Below are 9,150 nucleotides of genomic sequence, written 5' to 3'. Positions count from 1 at the left end.
AAATTAAAAAAACAGAAAGAAACCATAGCTACTAGGTGAAATGTCATTATCCAAGGTAAGGCAAAAAAAAGAGAGAATGAGCTAGAAAATTTTGTTCACCTGAAGTGGGAGGAAATGTTCAAAGAATGAGAAAATGCCAAAGGGGATGAAGTCAGCATAGGAATGTTCCGCTCAGCCAAATCTTGAATAATTCAAGCATTAAAATAAATGTTGATACCAACAGGTTATATGTGAGCCATTGTAAAGTTGATGGAAATAAGATTATGACTGATTCATTATAACAACCAACTACGGGCAGAATGTGTGGGATCAACTCAAGGAAGCATGATGTGCATCATTTTTTAAGGATTTAGTTAATATTCACCGCCGAGTGAGACTTGATTATGTACAGTTTGGTTTCTGGCAAAGAACCTAGCACCTTTAATTTTTGCTTTAAATTGTTTTACATTTGTTCTCTATGAAATCTAGGGAGAAATTCTTTCTAAAATAGAAGATGGTAGAGAACTGTCACATTAGCCTTTGACAATGAATGCCAAGGAGTTGCTTCTTAACAGGAAAACTGTGCAACTGTGGAGATGTATTGACGTAATAAATTGCTTACATATAATTACTCCCAGGAAGGCTAAATAGTTCCATTTTAATAAAAGAAACTTTAAGAACTTTCATAATAGTGCTGAACAATTGAACTTACATGTGTCAAGCAAATCCAATTGTGTTTTTGTGATGCATCTTTTAATGCAAAGAGTAAATTTTTAGGGTTGTCCTGGGACAATGAGGAAATTTCACAAATTTTCAGATGTAGAGAAAACCTTGAATATTATAAGATTTTGGATTTCAGGTCTGAATTTTGAACCAAAGAAGTGACAAAGAGAGCCTGGACTGAAGTAGTCAGAGTTAGTCATTAAACAGAGTGGCATTCAGAAACATTTAGGCACTAGCATATTTAAAATACAAAGAATTTAACTTTCATACATTGCTCTTAGATTGATCAGAGCAACATTTCCATGCCATTTTAGTGGCTCCATAATTAATCCATGGTTATCTCATTTTAATTTTAATCAGCCTATTGGGCTCAGTAAGATTATGCTCCTGATTTTGTTCTACATGATCTCCTCTCTGGCTACTGCACTTCGCTGTAGGTCTAGAAACTGTATTTGCAGTGCATCTATCTGTAAGCATAGGGGTTTCTACAAAAAGAGGTGTAACCTAGCCAGCCCGCCGACAGTAGGACCAGGGAGCAGCCCAGGAGGTCTTTCTTCACACCTGGGAAACTGATCTTCCAAGGATGGAGGGACCCAAACATTCTACCTACAAACAGTCAGCAGCTCCCAGCCTCTCCAAAGTCACAAAATAGGGTAACTCCAGGAAAAAAGGAAAACAAACAAACAAACACCTTGAGATAAAACAGTGCTCTCACACTGAGCCTTTCCTCTTCCAGGGAATGAACCCAGGGTGTTTGAGCAGAGGGACTCTGGAGTATTGTGTTCTCAGGGGTGGAAACCCAGGGAATAAAGTGGACCCCCAGAGCAATAAAGAATAAATAAAGGAAAAACACTGTATTTATTTACCTACAATCAATGGAATAAACCCTAATAAAAGTCACTCCATGTTTCCCTGAAGAGAAAACCTGAAAACCTCTGAGCTCGTGGCTCAGGGTGATGTATCAGGGGTCGTGGTGACATGAGCTGATGGCTAAGGCACAGCAGTCCCTGTTTAATTTCCTGAGCAGGGGTTTTTGTAGCGATAGCTTTGCTTTTATCCTAGCTGGGAATCTGCAGCTTTGGGTGGAGAAATGAAGAGGATCAGCCAGGGAGCTAGCAATAAATTCTACCATTTTTCTGCTCTCTGGTGGCTGCATTAGTTGCAGTTCAGCTCTCCACAAAAAAGATGCCTTCGTCCCTTCATTCAATGTGGACCTTGAATCTGATCCATCAGTTGCATTCTATTTAGCCCAGCATCTACGACTTGGGGGCTGAGAACTGGACTGAGAGAAGCCTGGACCCTTACCCTCAATCCCAAAGCCATCACCTGATAGCAACAACGTAATAGAAACACGAGGACTAAAACCATCACCATCTGGAAAGGAGACCACTGAAAAGCACACACTGATAGTTGATTACTGTTCTTCTCTTGTCTTAAGGGGCAAAGCATTGCATGTTTTCCTTCTCACATAAAAATGCAGCACAGGTAGACCACATACCGTGCTCCCCTCCTTGAGTCTTATTTGTCTCTTAGCTGGCTAAATCCATCTTTGTCAAGGACAGGTTATAAGGACAGGTTCACGGGACAGAGCCTGGGAAGGAGAATCAAGCCAAAGGTACACAGCCTGGTGTGTTACAGGCGAGGTTTGGAAATAACAGATCCCGCTTCTGCCTCATTTTGCCAATAATCACGTGGTCAAGGACTCACATCAAACCACAGCGAGGTGTGTGGATCCAGCCCCTTAAACACACAGCTTCCTGGCCAGCTTGGACTCCCTCATAAAGGAAGAGAGGGACATTTGATTGAATGGACAACTCACGAGTCCTGTCAAACCTCCTTCGCGGCTGCCATTTGTCTAGGATGTGATTGAACAGGTTTGTGTTAAAATGAAAATTCAGCTCATTAATGATGCGTATGGTGGTGAAGGCAGTTGGAAGAGTGGGGTGTACAGTTTTATGTGTTGTCTTGTCTGTTTGCAAGTGTGCTTCTGGATAAGATTTGTGTTTGAATCAGTGCCTGAGTATATTACATTGTCCCCCTCATGTGGTTGGTCCGATTCAATAATTAAAGATTTCAACAGAATAAGGAGAAAATATAAGAGGGAATTCCTCTTGCCTGAGAGCTCGGACAGGGACCGTTGGACATGGAATAAAACACTCCTTCCTTCTGGGAATCGCGCTGTGCGTGGTCCAGTGTGGTTTATGCTGCACAAGACTGTTACCTCCCCAGTCCCCAGGCCTCACACTTGGAATAGAACAAACACACTTGGCTCTCGTTTTTCCAGCAAGCTCATGTGATCAATCTCTTAAATAAACATCGGTTTCTCTTGCTATTGACATGTATACACACAACGAATATCACACATAGAAAATAGTTATATATAATTTAATAAACACATTATATAATATAGGCAATAAAGAGTTGTTAATAATAGCTAATACAAATAAAGGGAGATTACACAATACTAAGGGATTATTTCCATGCAACTAAGTCTACAAATTAGAATAAACACTGAGTATTAATAAGTTAATGAACATACAGGCACATTATTACAAATAATTAAGTAGTCTTTGGATGAGCTTTTCAGCTAGAGACTTTGAAGTGGGCACCATCATCCTTAACACTGTCTTGCTCCCTCTCTTTATTCTTGAATTTTCAACTGCACCCAACTTACATTGTCTCCTTATAACCCCACTACCCCAATTGGTTATAGGACTAATGTTACCTCAAATTATTGCTAGTGACCCTCATATGTCATGGCTCATGTTTCGGGGAACTTTGTAATTTTAGATTTGAGCTCAAGTTGACTCCAATCTTCTGTAGGGAAATGTGCAGGGATTTAGCTGTTCTTACCCTCTAAATGGGATTTGCTCTCCCCTTCTGGGTGCCCCAGGATTGCATGTTAGGATGTAATTTTTTGAGAGATAAAAGCGGAGAAATGCAGCGTGGATATGTGACCGAGGAGAAGATGTGGGGTGAACAGAGAGTGAGCCCAGGCACCATCTATGACCCATGTATCATATACAACTAACTGCTGAGTAAAGGAATTGATATTAGATTTAATCTTGATTTATGCATCCTTATGTCCCAGACTCCATGCACTGCCTCAGAAAGTCTCCAAAACCCACGGGCTATGAATAAACGGCCGAGGGCACACCCCAGGGTAGCATGCTATCTGAAGGATTCATGGAGAGTCATTTTACTTTCAAATCTAGGAGTGCAGGTAGAAGTCAACGTTCTTGTTAGATCATATTTTAAATTACTATGTGCTTCCCCTGCCATAGCTTATTAGGCCATGTAACGAACTGGCTTCCCGGAAGTGCATCTCTTTCAAATGGAATTTGTTGTTGTTTCGGGAGTGACTGCTTATTCTACTTTCTGCCCCAAGAACATTCAAGGTGTATTTTATATGGACTTGACTTAAATAAAATACTTGATTATATTTGCCACTGCACATATAGAATGTGTACGTATAATGGATATATATCCTTTTACCCAAAGTGGTAAATTATGTGTATAGTCACTTGACAGGTATTTATTTTGTTTGGCGACACATAACACATTTCTTGTGAACAGCACATTTTAATATTGCTGTGGATAAAAGTGCTTACTTCTCTCAAATTTCTAATGTGCTAGCTTGGGCGGGCCAGTGGATAATGTGCCATGACACAATTTAGTTGGAAAAAGAACTTATGAAAGAGTGTTCAGAAAAACATGTGATCAGAACATCAGAGCTCTTCTCATGTATAAATCCCTCCGTGTCTATGCTTCTGTCCTGCGACCTCGGGAGGCAGAAAGCTCTGGAAGGCCCTGGGCTGATTCCATCTTAATCTGGCAAGCACACAGGTGAGAAGAGGGGAATCAGCCAAACCCCCAGTCTCAGAATGAATTCCACTTCAAATATATTGGAAGGCAGTTAGTAGCACATTCCTGTTACCTAGCTGCTGCTTTAGTATTTGAAAAATGAAAATAACTAAGAGAAATGAGCAAAAGACAAGACAATATCAGTCTCTATTAACATGGCCACTTGGGTACTTTGCATGAAACCATTTATGTGATTTATTTATTGCACAAGTCTTGGGCTCACTGGTACAAAGAGCTACGCTCACCTATGAAGCAGTCAGTTAGGATTTTCTGAGTGCTGCTCAAAGGGAACGCGCTCGGTAGTATTTTTGTAAATTTCAACTGCGGTCATGGTTACACCATCAAACAGGCACTCAAGGTCCTCAGTGTTTCCTGGAGCTTCTTTCCTCATTGGCAGCCTAGCACCTGTGATCTGAGGGTAGATGGTGACATACCTGCAGTGTGGACTGTCTTCATACCTGGCAGGAGAAGCTCAGCAGGGGGCTGGAAGGAAACAGGACCGCCGCCTTCCTGGGGAGAAGGAACCAGTGCAGGAGGGCTGTGCAGAGGAGGGACCTGGCAGAGCCCAGCACGGACCAGGTGAGCGACCACACGACTTACATAGGAGGTGAAAGGTGGCAGCTCCCAAGTCTGGCTCTGCCCAGGTGAAATGACGGAGACCACGGGTGGGAAGGATCTGGGAGCGGGAGCGGGAGTGGGAAGATGAACTTTGAAGATGCAAGTGGGCTTGAGAGTGAACTTTGCTCTAGTACCGTGTAGCAGCAGGCTGTCTCTATGCAGCTAGGTAAGAATACTCACGCTCTCCTCAACGGGGAAAGAGGGTAGTTACCATGAGATCTTCTGCTACCTCTTCTATTCTCAGCAACAGTTAGAAAGTTCTTATCCATAGTTATAAAAGTTGTAAATGTTTTTTATCCTCATGAACTTTCATTCCGTATTCCTTACATCCATTTGCATATCTATGTCTGTGTATATGTGACTGTATAAATATATGTGTCTAATTATATAAATATATGAAGAGAAAGAGAAGAAAGAATAATTGGATGACTTTTATCAGCATGCACTGGGAAATTAGCTCTGAAGGGGAGAAAGAGAGAGAGAGAGAGGGACAGAGAGAGAAAATAGTATTGAGTTCCCAGGGCAAAGCTTTAATAAATATATGTTTTGTAATAAACATTGTACACTTTTTGGACAATATTTTATTGACTTTTCGTATTTTACCCTGAAACTTTCAAGTGATTATTTATGTGCTATGTACACCACGAGATGCAATACATTGAATTCTGTATTAGATACTAAGTAGCTATGAAATTATTTCTAAAATAGCTGCCTTGTATTTTAAATTCTTGAAGAAAACTTGACATAAGATCTGCCCTTAACACATTTTAAGTGCACAAAGCTGTAGAGTTCAGCACAGGCAACGTGTTATACGACAAATCTAGAAATTATCTGACTCATACATCCACTCTTGAGGTCTGTTGAACAGAGACTCCCCATTTTCCTTCTACTGCAAGAGCTCCTCTGTCTTGACACCTTACAGAGAAGAACCCTGCAGCATCTATCGCCTGTCCCCGGTTTTCCGCACTTAGCATAATGTCCCTCGGGTATATTCCTGTTGTCACATGTGACAGGACCCCTTCTTTCGAAAATCCAGATTAAATACCGTTACGTGTACACACCACAGCTACTAGATGAGAGGAAGCCATCTACACATGCAGCATACCACAGGGTTTCCACCCCCACACTCTGCAAACTGCACCTCGGAAGGAACTGGGAGGACGGGTGGTCAAGGGGAGGAGGGAGCCACAGTGGGGCAGAGGTGCTTCTGGCAGTGGAAATAACCCCTGTGGGTCTTCATTAGTGGATGCACATCGTACATTTGTCAGAAACACAGTGCACAGCGCAAGCAGCCAAGGCAAAGGAAACGGAGGACAAAGTTCTATGTCTGTGAGCTCTTGCAGGACAGGTATGACTGGAAGCCCAGATGCAGAGGTGAACCAGAAAGGTGAGGGAGGGTGACTCTGTGCTCTCCACACAGCTTTCTGTGAATCTCCAACTTCTGTAAACATTAACCAGGGAAAACTGTTTTCACTCAAAGAAAAGTCATACTTTTTGAATAATTACTTCTCATTTCACAGCATCTTTTGCACATTTTGGACATTAGTTACTCTGTTTCTCACATCAGTGAGACAATATGTTTACACATGTGAATTCGATTTATTTCACTTAGGAGTGTGATCTCTAGTTGCATGCATTTACCTATAAAAGTTATAAGATTTTTGTCTTACTTTTTTTCCATTAAAAACAAAAAAAAAGAGAAATCATAACTTGGGCTACATAAGTTATATAGTCTTTTCAATTTTCCCATCAGAGAAGAAAAAAAATAAAAGAAAAAATCTAAAATGTAAAATGATTATTTTTTGATGAGCATTTGAAGGAAAATATCTATAATTTTACTATAAATGGAAAATGAGACTGATAAAGTAAGGAAGCTTGTTTAGTGTAATAAAATTAAACAAACTTTCATTCTTTATAGGGGAACCAATGTGTAAATATATACGCCAAATAGAAAGTTTATCTTGTTTAATTCTGTTGAGGCTTATTGTGTAATAGTTTGTACTGGTAATGAATGAAGACTGATTTAATAAACTTTGGAAAACTTATAGAAAGGAAAATAGGTGCTTAAATGATTTTGGTAAATACAGCTTTGAAGTAACTTCTTAAATATTTTAGTTAGGAAATTTTAGTTTCTGTTACGTGTTTTATTGTTTGTTTTTCTTTTTCTTTCTTTGAACTAAGTAACCTTATGCTCCTATTTGGAAAAGCAAAAAAAACAAAAAACAAAAAACAAAAAAACAAATTTAGGGTTAGGAAATTCTAAGGAGGATTAAAAGACAAAGGCATGAAGAACTTCCTTAGAAATTTTAACGTGAGTTCGTATTATTTCATAAAAGTCAGTATTTTTATTTGAAACCAGCTCTTTATGTAGTAATAAGCAGTCCTAGTCTGAAGATTCTTTTTGATCACTGGAAAGAGGAAGAACTTCTTTCAGAAAGGGCTGATTGTAACTCAGGAGACACAGTGTGATACACCTGGCATCTCTCATCTGAGCAGAAAAAATCCCACACTGTCAGTGAACTCAGGTGACTTGCTTGGCAGCAGGACAAAAAAGAGACTCCTAAAATCACAAGCAAAACTACAAGTACAGTGGGAAATCACTGTATGTGTGGAGCCACTTGTGTTTATGGTGAGAGCAGAGACCAGAGGTAACAACCTGGAAACAAAAACAAAGTTAAATGTCTCATTAATCATGATTGGAAAGAATTATCAATGAAGCACTTGCCATGAAAATCTAAGTACAAAGGGAGAAGAGAAGGTAACTATTTTGCCAGTGTTCTACAAACAGTGTTACATGTAAATCAAATAGTTGTAGTGTCTGAGGGAAAGCTTTGTTTCTATGGAAAATCCTGAGCAATAATTATGGAGGGAAAGACATAATTAGAAGGAGACAGATAGCTTTGAGCCATTGATTCATGCAGAAGACACCAATGAATGTGTCTTTCTGTGAGGCAAAGGACCCCTGGGCCAGAGCCCTCAGATGTCGCCACTTGGATCACCAGTCACCAAGGACAGAATCGACTGGAGTTGTTACGTGTCACCCCTTGATGGACAAAACTCCCTCTTTGAGATATTCTTGCCAAAAGTGAATAGCATATAAATAATATGAAGCTTGTAAAACAAAAAACTGCCCAGTTACAGAGAGCGTAAATAGATGGGAGGTAGATACAGACACTGATAAATACAGAATGTGAAGTGTACTACAAGATACTTAACTATGCTCTTCAATAAGTCATCAGCATAGAAAAGCAAAAAACCAAACCAAACCAAACCAACCAACCAAACAAACAAAAACAGCATTCCTGGAGGAAAAGACCACTTCAGCAATGAGACAAAAAGGACCCAGCAACAGAATGGCCTGTGAATTTTATCAGGATCCAGCTGAAACCACAAAATTCTGAAAAGGATTAGAGGCTATGGGAAATATTTGAGTATTAGATGATTAAAAACCATCTCATAAGTGAGTATCAAATAATAAAAAGCTTACCGTCAAATTTTTAGGTGTGATAACAACATTGCAATTGCCAAAGAAAATAAAATTTTAGGGGCTGAGTTTTGTAGCATGGAAGTGACATGAATTCAAGAATTTTCTGTGAAAATACTTCAGCAATCACAATGAAGGTGATGGATAAAACTAATGTTGCTAAACTGAGAAAAATTTGACTGCATTTTATTGACTTATGTATACTATATAGTTGAGGATATATTTGAAAAATTTCAATGAAAATTAGAAACCCTCAAAAGTAATCAGATTACTTTAGAAAACTATTTCTGTAAGCAATACGACCCAAAAGAATGCAACAAAAATATGAAAATAAATATAGACAAATTTATGAAACAATAAAGGAAAAAGCTGATCATATCTATAAAGTACATAAAAAGCAAATAAAATAGATACATAGATTTTAGAGAGGATAGTATTATATGTAAAAGAGTTCCCAAAACCATCAAAAACAAATCACAGAC

At 39.3% G+C, this 9,150-nt stretch overlaps 1 pseudogene; it reads left to right on the top strand.

Moving 5' to 3' along the window:
- The first annotated feature begins 4,988 nt into the window (after window positions 1-4,988).
- The window catches only part of LOC100734872 (cytoskeleton-associated protein 2-like), a 184,445-nt pseudogene continuing 180,283 nt past the window's right edge, over window positions 4,989-9,150 (top strand).

The sequence above is a fragment of the Cavia porcellus genome, unplaced genomic scaffold (assembly GCF_034190915.1).
Source record: "Cavia porcellus strain 051 isolate PalLab524CR breed Dunkin Hartley unplaced genomic scaffold, mCavPor4.1 scaffold_23, whole genome shotgun sequence".
NCBI lineage: Eukaryota > Metazoa > Chordata > Mammalia > Rodentia > Caviidae > Cavia > Cavia porcellus.
Note: the sequence above shows the minus strand (reverse complement) of the source record. Positions and strands in the feature narration are given on the sequence as shown.